Below are 12,520 nucleotides of genomic sequence, written 5' to 3' on the forward strand. Positions count from 1 at the left end.
AGCCATCCGCATTTGTCTCTATGGAAGACAAATGTGGGAAATGTATTTCCAGCTCAGCTAACCTGATAATAGGAAGCCACTGTACTTCTGTTAAATTTTTCAATTTCAATGTAATCATGCTTTATATTGTGGGCTTTGGATTAATAGTAAAAATTCAGGAAGCTGTGGCATGTTATCTCATGGTCTTTAATACATCTTAGCACATCACTCAGGCTACTCTATTCTATGTGGTAGCATTACACAGTGTTTATTGCATGAGATGGATTTAGTAATTCTGAATCATTAATTTTGTCTTTGCAAAAGCTGCTGTAGTATCCTTTCAACTATCATTATTGGTTGTTTTCTATACCAGGTAAGAAGATCTCAGTGATAACTGCAATTTAAATTCTGATGCCTGGAGTGGGAAAGTCTGTTAGGCAAAACTCATTAGAAGGGAAAAAAAAAGATGCCTCCTCACCAGGGCTGTGTATTATGCTTTATTTTAGGTGAAATGAAAGTGGGAGTTCTGCATTTTCCGAGTTTAAATATTAAACACAAAATTAAATGTGATAAGCAGGTAAGTTCCACATACAATCCATGCCACATACTAAGGACTCCACCGAAGGAAGAAGCAACCAAAATGATGGCGATGTTTGTGAAGAAGAAGGGAATACTGGACTGTGATGGTGATGAAAGGACACAACGTGTGGTAATAAATAAAGGAAACCCACCTACCACTGTTTTCAAGGCAATGCACGGCTGTTCTCATAGGAAACCGGATAAATCACTTATTGGTTAGCTATTCTAATGACCCACTCATCTTATTGCATCCTTAAAGGGGTGGTCCATTCTCTGAATGTCTTTTATTATCTCCAACCCATAAGTAACTCTTGTGTGAGCTTATCATTACCTCTTCATGAGCTCACTCTTGTCACTGGTACTGTATGTCATATCATGACAAGTGATCGTATCCTATATCATACCAAATGTCATGACCTCTGTACAGTTAAGGGATAATCTTTCAGAGTCACATGACAAAAAGCATGACATTTTTGGGTAGCAAGAACCACCTTTACTCAGTGAAGACCTGTAGAAAGGGCAGGCTTTCTGCTGCTATGAATAGGGATGAGCTGTATGCTACTCCTGCTGTCAATAATCCTAAAGAGAAACGTTTCTGAAATAGTGAGAAGGGCAAGGACTTTGAAGGATATGGTACAGAGGTGTTTTGTTTTGAAAGTGTGAAAGAAGTATAATACATAATGTCTGATAATTAAACTAATTTGATTATTAAACTAGAAAACGTCACTCTCCCCTCTGTTCCTCAGAGAGGTATCCACGTCTTCTCTTTCTGGATGCTCGGCCGCATCGTACTGTGTCATCCACTCCCTGTCACCTCCCTTAAGTCAGGTATGGCAGCTGACCTGCTGCTGGCCATTGAAATAGGTGCAGAAGAGAAACGGGTCAGTTCCTTATAGGAGGAATTAATTGCCGATGCGGCTTTAAGTGTCTATTTCTTGGTTAGTAGCAAGGGCTGAGAAGAAGCCTCCATATGCCTGAGGCTCTGCGTGACTACAGTGAGCTGAACCTTATGCTGCTCCATTTGGACATTTAGGATGAATGAGATCTAAACAGTTGTTGTGTTAAGCCACTGAGAACAGGGTGGTGGTTGTTATTGCTGCCTGACCTAGCCCATCCTGACTGGTAAAGAGGATGAGCTGCAGGGCTTATGTACTAGAAAAGAACCGTCCCAGAATGCACAGTCCAAAACCACTCAGCTTCTCATTACAAAATTCATACAGTGAGGAGGAGGCCACAGATCCACAGATGGTGGGCCGAACTCCGTGGTGCTTGAAACTGGGAGAACGAGTGTTAAGCCTAGGGAGAGTGTGTGGGCAGCCATCTGTCTTTGGCCAAGTGAACATGCTAGTGTTCCAGGTCTTTAGGCAAAAGTAGAAGAAGGATGACAGCTTTCTGCTCAACAGATAATCTCAAGGTGCAAAACTTTTTTGCTCTATGCCTCATTTTTCTAAGAAGCCTCCACATCTCTAGTTCTCAACCATCAACAAACAACAATGTAAAAGCATGGATTTATTTTTATTCTACTTCTTGCAATAAATACTTTCAGGCAGTTGATAACCTGGCGATGCATGTGTTTGGTGAAACATTTGCACTGTTATGATAATGACACAAAACATTTAACAGGCTCCATTCATTTCATGTTAAAAAAAAAAAAGAAATAAAATATTTTGGGAATTACCCTAAACTGCTTGATAAAAACATGGGTATTATATTCATTCTAAATATGCTTGTTCTCTTTATTGTGAACAATGTAATTTTACAAATACTTATTTATTAGCTTAAAAGAAACTGCTAGTGACTAGTGCTTCATAACTATTGCTCTGAGATTCTGAATTGTTTGCTTTTTCAGACTAAAGTAATGTGTTCTGTATAGGAAGTATAATACACTCATTAATCATGGTCCAACATCACTTTATTATCCCACCTGCTTAAAATTATCTAGGTTATCCTTAAGTTTGATTAGGAAACAGATACTTTAATTTCTCAAAAGATGCTAAAAATCTCATATAACTTTTACTCTAATATCCATGTCAAAGTCAATAAATATTTATTAGGAGCATATGAGATGTCAAAGCCTGTGCTAAATGCAAAGACACAGAGTGAAAAGCACAAATAGGACGTGTTTGAATGTACTTTACAGACTACATGAGATCAATGTTAAGCACGCAATTGCACAAACAATTTGTTACGGTCTGATAAGTGCTACAAAGTGGGGCATTCTAGCTGTTGTAAAAGAAGATAATAGAAAGACGCAATCTTATCTGAAGTTCAGGGAAGTTTTGTTTTTTGTTGTTTTTTTTTCCAGAAGAATAAAATATAAGCTACAAGAGAAGCTTGAAAGATAGTTAGGAAGCAGCAAAGGAGCAGGGGGGAATCTTCCAGAAAGTGGAATCAGTTTTGCAAAAGCTACGTAACAGGAAGTGATGTGATCAAGGAGTAAAACAAAGAATACAATAAGTGTATCCAAAAAAGAGGGAACAGGGGAATGGGGAGGCAGACTGGTTTGGAAAGAGATGTTTGTGGGTTGCTGAGATAGACAGATAGATGATAGACAGAGATAGATATAAATATACATGGAATGAGTGAATGAGTTTGCCTAGGGAGAGCATTTGGAATGAGAAGTTTCTTCAGGATTTAGAATTGAGTCCTGAGGAATTCTCACATTTGAAATTGGAGGAGGATGAAAAAATGACGGGGGATGAACTGCCAATGAATCAGGAAGAAAACACAGGATAGTGCTACTGAAAGCCAAGAAAGAGTCCTCTGGGAAAAGGCGTGCTGGCTAACGCCCATTGCAAGCTAACTGTGGCACAGGAATAGAAACCCTGTGTTCTTAGATCTTCTGATTTTATAAAAAAAGCCAAAATCTAGATTATGTGAAATTCCTCAATTTTTAAATCAAGACTGACAGTTAAAATGGTACAAACTCCATCAATAGGCTGGAAATAATGCCATTTACAAACTCTGTGTTATACCTAGATCTGTAGTGAACAGGAACAGCTATTAGGTTTAATCAGACATCTAGAAAATTACCAGAAACATTTGGTTGCAGTTCTTAATTCAGCAGCCAGAAACATTGTACAGCCAGAAACAGGAACATACAGAAGCAAGGAAAGCCACTGACCTCTGACAGGCAGAAGTGTTCAACTCAACTGACAACTGCTGGTCGAGGCCCGACTCTGTATACGAGAGCATCAGGTGTAGTCACAGTCTTAACACCAGGGAAGGATTTGCACATGAGCAAGAACAGGCCCCATTATACGTTATTTTACTGCTTGCTTTACCTAACGCATGAGAAGAAAACCTCTTCCATCTTCCCTGATTCTAATTTCACAAGTCATAACCCTAAGTACAGTACAACGTGCTGACATCCTTGATAACATGACTGTCTCAACGAGGCGGCCAGCACCATTGTATTACAGCCCACATCTCTACCAGGGTGCCTCCCCGGGAACCCCCATCAGTCTGCTCTCAGATCCAGAGCTGCAGTGTCCTTGGCAGTCGCTAGCACTGTGCGGCGGCCTCAACTGAAACGTGGCTTCTTCTCTGGACGTCCCAAGTCTTCTCTCTCTGACCTGACACTATGCTGGTGGCTTCACGTGTACGCTGGCTCTTTCCTCCCTGCTAATATCTGAAATGCACATTAAAAGCATGAGGGAAGCCCACCAGTGTGAACTTACATTAGATTTTGCAGGAAGTTGACCAAGGAAGAATCTGAATGGAAAAGCTGACTAAATCAGTATCCAGGTCAAGTTCAAAATCATTTCTCCTCTTCTAAATCTGGAGTTTGAAATAATCTTTTTGGTGTTTCTAGCAGCTAGAAAACAGACTGTTCATTAATTATGTCTCTAGAAGCTGTAACTTTTTTGGATTTAAAATTACTTGTCATGTGTTAGTATCACAGGAGACGGAGATGATAAAAGAACTTGACTGAGTATTTGATCCTTTTGTTATATTAGATTTGCCCTCTGAAATTATAAACTATTATTTGGTGAGCACATTCTATTTTTTACTTTTTAATATTTCTTATTTCCTAATATGTATGGAAATAGTAAGAATTATGGCTTCCAGAGTCCTCATTTCCATAAGATATAAATGAGTTTTCAAACAAGATTTGACGCTAAAATAAGATTTCTAATGTCTATATTTCAATTATTTCCACATCTATGAAATTTGAAGTAACTTCATTAAACTGAAAGGTAAATAAATTGAATTTGCTGACAAGTCTAAAAATGTAGTGATGTATATAGTGGAGTCAGTGGAGACTAGATTATTTTTCATACATCATGTATAATTAAAGAGGTGATACGTTATTATGTCATTGAATATAAAATATAACCCTTATTTCTACAAGATAAAATGCCCAAAGACAGTAGGATGTGACTGGAACATCTATGACCCAGTTATTGTCAGCGTTGGTTGGACCCCTTAAAAGGGGGTCCTATTTCTTTCCTCACAATTCCTTCCTTGTCAAATGTGTTCTTCTGAAAATCTAAGACTGGAAAAAGAAGGAGACCTTTCCTGATAAACAGTGATTTACAAAGTAACTTCATTATGGATACACTTACCTAAATGCAAGCTGGCTGAGTACAGAGTACCAACCAGCAAGCAAAAAAAGCCCTGTATCAGGCAGGGGCCCAACTGGAAGAATTTAATTCTGCTGGCTTGAAGGAAGGTAATTTAATGAAGAAACTATTTAAAAGACTCATGGGCATAATGAAGGGATGACTTAGAAAAACAAAAACAAATACTGAGCGAGGTGTCCAGGGAGCAGCGTCTCAGGAAGCCATCACCTCTCTCAGTGTTGAAGGAGCAAAGGGAGGAGGTAGTGTCACTCCTGGAGGCCAGGGTGAGATGGCTTGTGAAGAGGGGTCGCCCAGTAGGAGCTGTAGTTATAGAGGGACAGGGCTTTGCAGGGGCAGAGCTGTAAGAGGAAGTGCCCTGTGTCTCTCTCCTACTCCCTGATCTCCTGCCGATGCCAACTAGTGGTCAACTCAACAGAAGTTAACAAGCCAGGGCCCTGGGTGATGCAGCCAGTAGAGCTCTGAGCAGGGCAGAGGAGCATCATGACAGGATGTGAGTGGAGGCTGCAAATGGAGAATACTCAGCACAGATCCAAATCCAGACAGGCTGGGCAGGTCTCCAGGAAACCACAGTCAGGGTGCCGAGGACTGGCCTCAAGAAGCACGTCCGGGACCTTGGAGATTCCTAGTCACTCTGGTTGGGAGGGAACATTCTAAAACTGATGGTGCCTTGAATACGGTTGTGCCAGGAATGACATTTGGCCCTTTAAATCCTTTGTCCCATTTCCTATTTACAACACCCAACTCTGGGAAGAATCATTACCAATGTGTATAGATTTAAAAAAGAAAGAAAGAAACACTGATTTTCAAGAGCTTAAATAGCTGGTAAGAAGAGAGACTGGTATTTAGGCTGAATTCTCATCGTGTCTTCAGCCTGCATTCCTTCCTTTACACCATGCTTCTCTTTGACTTTTGAAAGCGTTTGCTTAACTCAAAGAAACATAGGCAGCTAAACCCCTTCATCTTCTTTCCCGGAGGTAGTAGTGACCACTTCAGTCAGCAGGATTGTCACGGAGGCCTTTTACTTCAGACCTTCCAAGTCTGCTCCTTTTTCAGATCTGGCTTCAACCCAGACCTAGTCCTCACTTGTACTTTGCTACCATCTGGTCTACTTCTTTCCTATTTTTTTTTTTTTTTTCTGGCTCCAGTCCCTAGACTCGAGTCAACTATCTCCCACCAAAAAAACAAAAAACAAAAAACAAACTCCTCGGGTTTGGGAAAAATCTGGAATCAAAGGTGAAGAGAGTGAAAGACAAAATTGGAAGTAAGTACAGCAAAGAGGCTAGCAAGTGTCCACCGGCCGAGCTGGCACTTCTGAAGTGGGCAAGTGTAGTCAAAGCTGCCAGGGGGCCCTGGCTGCTTCTCTGAAGCTCTGGGCACAAGGTGAGTCCCCGCAGAGAGCACATGGCTGCTCTAGTTTGTCGTTCTGAGTTGAAACCTCAAAAAGAACTGGAAGAAAGCAGAGCAGGAGGGAACTGAAGTGCAACGGGGAGGAACGACACTTCTGCGGCCACCTCTCTGGTGCGCTCGTGTGGCTGCTGCCTGCGCCGTGGTGCAGTGCAGCACACCCTTGGCCGGGTACTTCCTGAGAAAATGGGGGGAGATCTATCAGGATTTTACTTGCTTAAGAAGTGAAAGTTACATAAAAGGCGCTTTCCTAACTCAGAGTGCTACTGAGACCTGTAAACATCACTTTACAACTGGATCTATTACATTCATATCTTCACATTGCAAGCGTGTTGGTGACTATGATTTTTCCCTCTCTCTGTTGTCTCTCTCTCTCTCTCTCTCTCTCTCTCTATTTTCTGTTGAAGCAAAAGATGATCCTCTTGAGGCTAATGAAAATTAACTTTCAGGGTCCCTCGCTTGTCTGGGCTCTTTCCAAGACTTTATGCTACTTTTGTGTTTGCAATTTGGTATATTCTTTTCCTTTAAAAGGGCCCTTCAAATCTTATAAACTTCAGGCTCCACACAACCTGGTTGCTGGGGGTGGGGTGGAGCCCGGACCTCAGGAAAGGCCCTGTCGTGGCTGAGACTACAAATCCTTTTAGCACCAGTTGGCAGGTTCTCTACTTTTGGGTAGAAATGCTGTCAGAATTGTCACTTCTGACTTGATCTTTCTGCTCCATGACACATCTTAAAAAGAGTTAATCAGTGACAAATTCTTATGTGATAAGTTGCCCCCAAGATCCCTTTCACAACTCAGGCCAAGTAAACTTGAGAGGTTTAATGCATGCGTGAAGTAAGTTCCACAAGCCCTTCAAAGCAGCTTTCAAACAAAGGAACTCGAAACTGCATGGAAAGGAAAAGGCAGAGTGAGTGAGTGTATCCGATGCACCACTGCTCTTTAAAAATATTACTCATAAGTATCTTTGGAATACCTTCTTCACTTTACTTTTCCTATGGTTCCACTTTCTATTTAAGCTACCTCTTCAAGCACCAACGTACATTAATGAGAAAGCAAAAATAAATAGCTGAGATCTACAAAAATTTTTCTGTAAGGGGACAGACACCGTATACTTTCAGCTTTGCAGGCCATGTAATCTCTACTGTAAGTACTCATCTCTGATGCTGCGGCGTGAAAACTGCCATAGACAACAGTTCAATCAATGGATGGATGTCGTTGAGTTCCGAGAAAACTTTACTTGTGGATGCTGGAATTTGAATTTCAGATAATTTTTATGTGTCAGGAAACATTATTTTTCTTTTGTATTAAAAAAAATCCTTTAAAAATGTAAAATCATTCTTAGCTCACAAAAACAGAGGACAGGCTAGATTTAGCCTGTGAGTTCATTTACGAACCCTGGTGTGTAGTAATGATGGAAAGACCATGGAGTTGTAGAGTGTTCAGACTTGACTGTCCATCTTCATTCTGTCACTACAAAGGAAATGAACTTGCGCATCAGTTTGCCAACTCCCAGAGCCTCTGCCTTCTCAACTATAAAACAGGGTTGCAATTCTTAGCCCAGAGGGCTGTCAGTAGGGTTACATGAGACACAGTGCTTCAAAGAATCTATTATAGTCTCTCAGAGTGGGACTTAATTAATATATTTGAATTCCCTACAGTTTTCTTGACTATTTGTTTGACTGGCTTGATTAGTGTGTTTTGAACAGATTTTTTCACAGCCATAAAAATTGAAAAAAAATTTTGGAATTAAATCCTAAAGCAGTGAAGTCTTTTGAGTAAATAAATTAATGAGACAAAATGATGAAAATGTCGTTTGTATTCGAAATCAAGTTTGCATTGCCATTATTTTCATGTTGCTCTTTGGGGTCATATAGTTTTCTTTGCATTATCACAATTTTTATTTTCAAATGAAAATACCTGTATGTTTTGAATTTGACATAATTAGTATTGTGTTAATTTTATACTTCTCCTGTGAGGTCTTACGGTATCTGCTCCACTGGGCTTACCCTGTGTAATTTATGGCCAACATGACATTGACAGCGGAGGACTACCTTCTACTCTAATAGTACATGTTTATAGATGAAGGTGTGTGTCAGTGATTGGACTCCACTAGTATACGCTGGAAGTGTATACTGTTGACCAAAGTCACAAAGACCCTTGAAAAAAATGCATCACTTTTAGACAATCTGCATCCAATTAATTCTCCATATGACTTTATTAGCTAAGCCAAAATTCTGGGGCAGTAATTCTAAACAGAGGGAAGACGTAATGAGCTTTAGAATCATCCAAAGGATTTTTTTCAAAAAACATTTCTGATTCTTCACCCCACGCCTTACCCCATCCTCTCAGCACACAAAGAACTGTGGGGTGAGGAGAGTGGTTTGTTTACTTGAAACAGAAAAGCTCCTTAGGTGATTCTGACACCCCTACACTACACACACCCACACACCCACACACAGAAACCGCACTTTTGAAGGTCAACGGCAGTACTTCTATCTGTTTGGATTCTTTCTAGTCAAGAAGCTATTTTACTTCAAAACCTACTCTGGATGTGGAAGATTATTACCAGGGAGTTACATTCAGTTTTCTCCAGGGCAGCAGTCTGAATTTTGATAATTTTCTCCTTCAGTCTTTGATGCCAGAAACAGTTATCAAGCATTCACTGTAGGCAAGACACCGTCACATGCTGTGAGGTGTAAAAAAAGATGCATCTTCCCATTTTTTAAGGAGGTACAATGTAATAGAAGAGGTAAGTCAGGCACACACCTAAATATATATTATAACATTAAGTGAGAGGTACGCAAAAGAAATGCAATGTCCTATTGGGAATTAGAGGATTGTGAAATCATTTATAATTTCAGGGACCAAGAAAGGCTTCATGTGTAATTGGAAATGCTATTTTTATATGTTGCCAATTTCTAGGAAAATGGGTAAGTGGCAATTTCTTTATCATGTAATTTTAAATTATATTTGTAAATTTAAATTACTCTGTAAATTTAGGATTTGATTCATGGTATTGAAGAGTTAGGTACATCTTATTCAAAAAATATTTGAGTCATACTCTTACGCGTAGCATCCATAAACAGTTTAATGCAGTTGAAGGTGACAGTCTGCCTAAAATAGTTCCTTTCATTACATGAGAGGATATAGTTATAATATCCAAGGTTTCTTTAATGTAACAATTTATAATTAGACCAAAAATTCTTCAAAGGGATCAAACCATATTTGTTACATTTAGCTTTTTCCCTTCAAATGAAGGATTCAATTTTGCTGCATTCTAGCTTTCCTGACTCTTCCATTAAACAGAGGAGAAAAAATGTTAATTAAAAAAATCCACCTATATCTCTAATGTGTGAAATACAAAATTAATTTCTAGAATGCGTACAAAGCTTACAGACATAAATGGATTGCTTCTAATAGTTTTTGTTAAACTCTGTGCCTCTTAGGCAAGAATTGCTTTCTGGGTTGTAAACAGTGCACATGAAAACTGTAAGTTTCATGATAATATTTATATTAAGAAATGGAACACCAAATGGGGATTTTTAATTTGATGCTAAATGCATTTATCAATTTTTTACATCAGCTTTTATTCCTTCAAATTCTTCAGCAAGGATTTTTGGTCATTTGTTAAAGTCTGGTTTGTTTGATTACATGTGAAAATTAGATAAGATTTAGTCAATTTAGTGATGAGATATTTAACTAATAACAAAATGAATTCGTCTCCCTCCAGATCCTGATAGCAAATTTCACTGTAACAACTTTAGTCATAGAGATATAATGAGTAGAAATCCAAATTACCATTGGGAAATGATCCAGTAAGGCCAGGGTTTTTAAAAGGTAAATTTTGAGCAATATGTGTTGAACTTGATTTCAACAACTATATGAACTTCAGAGAATAAAATGAAAGGCAAATTGCTGGATACTTTTCCTTATTCTGTGACCTTAAAAAGTTTCCTATAATTTTTTCTATTTAATTAAGAGAAGCACAATTTATGGGGTGATATCTGGGGGGAGCTGCTCTCAAAAAATATTTTTAAAAAGTGAAAAAATATGTTACCACAAAATCAAATTTTTTGTCTTAATTTGTCCCATTCCCTCACATTTAAGAGGATTTCTTTCATCTAGACCGTTCTCTCATAGTTCAGAAGTACATGTGCATGAAACGATCACCCAGAGCATTCCAGCGCCTCAAGAACATCAAAATCCATCGCCATATTTGATGAAAATGAGACAATCAAATGGAGATTCCAGAAGAGGTATGCCTTTAGGCTTTAATACTAACATTGCTGTTACATAGCCATTAGTAATTTGAGTGAGTATGACGTTTGTAAGTTATGTATATTGACTTAAAGGGAGGGGCAATTTTATTTCTTGTACAAATCTCTGGCTCCTGGATAGTAGAGAAATGTATTCTTACATAGACAATGGCCATGTCCACAATCCTCACCGTCATTTTCTTAGCATTGAACAATCTGTATCAAAATTATAATTCTGAACTTTTCCTAATCTCATACTAATGGCATGGTTAATACTTCAAGTGAATTGAATACTATTCCTAAATTCTTTCAATAATTTATTCATTCACTCATCCACTTATTTATTTCAAGGGAGCTCTAGTCTATTCTGTGCAATGTCACCGTTGTGCCAAAAGAAGTTCCAGCCATTCTAAAATCAGGCAGTTTAAAGTCTGGTCCCTATTAGGGAAACAAAACTGAAAAGCCTAGTTATTAAAAATGCATAATTCTAGTCCCCCTAGTTTAAAACATACCCTAAATGATCTGAAAAAGGGTTCTGTAGTGCAAGATTTTTACAAATAAAAACATTAAATGAAAACTCATCACCATCTATGAAACACACTACATACAGCCTGCCAATAGCTAATCTAAGTCCTCACACTCCTCCTTTAAGCTCTGGCTACTACACAGTCGCTACTGAAGTGTGATTCTAGTATTAACCAGCAGTGCCATCAAACCTCTAGACCAGGGAACTCCTAGCCAGGAAGATGAGTGACATATCTGTCCTTAAACCAATTACGTCTTCACTCATTTGTGAAGCCTTCTCTTTGCTTTTTGCTTTTGTAATCCTCTAATGGTCTGTACCCTTGTGCATTGCTCAGGAAGTTCTTTTTCTTTTATTTATCCAAAATTCAGTCCTTATAGAACAGGCTTTCAGCCTTTGATATGTAGATCTCTCTCTCTATATATATTTATACCTGCTTTATTTCCACTTGTATTCCTAACTGCCATTAAACAACTCATATAATGCAGAAACTACAGGAAGTGAACTCTCAAGAGTGACTTTCTTCAAGTGCCTTGGAATGCCTGCAAGTATCTGTGAAAGCTTATGCAGTTCCCTTGAAGCTTTTTTTTTTTTTTCAAAGAACACTCTACTGTTAGACAGGAAAAAGTGGTATCTTCTGGGCTAAGCAACTCTCTTCCATTACTCAAGCGCTTTTCTTTCTTTTCTGGCTGCTCCCTGCCTGTCTACAGCTGAAATGGATGGGGAGAAAATTCTAAGTTTTTAACCTTATGGCTTGAGAGCTGCTGTTTAACTCTTTCATATCCATTAGTGTTAGGTTGCAAGAGATAGTCATTCCATTCTACAGAAGCAGATAGGAAATCAGGAAAAAAAAAATGATCTGAACTAACCAATCTATCCAATTTAACTTCCAAGTTCTATTTTTAGTATAAGTTCGTCACGGAACATATAGTGTCTTTTGAATGCATACATGAATAATTATAATTATTTACCCCTTTCTATGCAAATTTGACCTATTACCATTTGCAATAGGTCTGCTATCTAAAGACATAGATTTTAGTAGTTTCAAGTTACAGGAGAGAGATGTCAGCGATGACCTTGGAGAGGTATCAGTGGCACCGGTACAACTGCCATCACCACTGCCATTACTGATTTGAATTATTACTACCTTAAACCTTTGCATATGTTCCTATCATCACAATAACTCTGACAG

Source organism: Camelus ferus, chromosome 14 (assembly GCF_009834535.1).
Source record: "Camelus ferus isolate YT-003-E chromosome 14, BCGSAC_Cfer_1.0, whole genome shotgun sequence".
NCBI classification, from domain to species: domain Eukaryota; kingdom Metazoa; phylum Chordata; class Mammalia; order Artiodactyla; family Camelidae; genus Camelus; species Camelus ferus.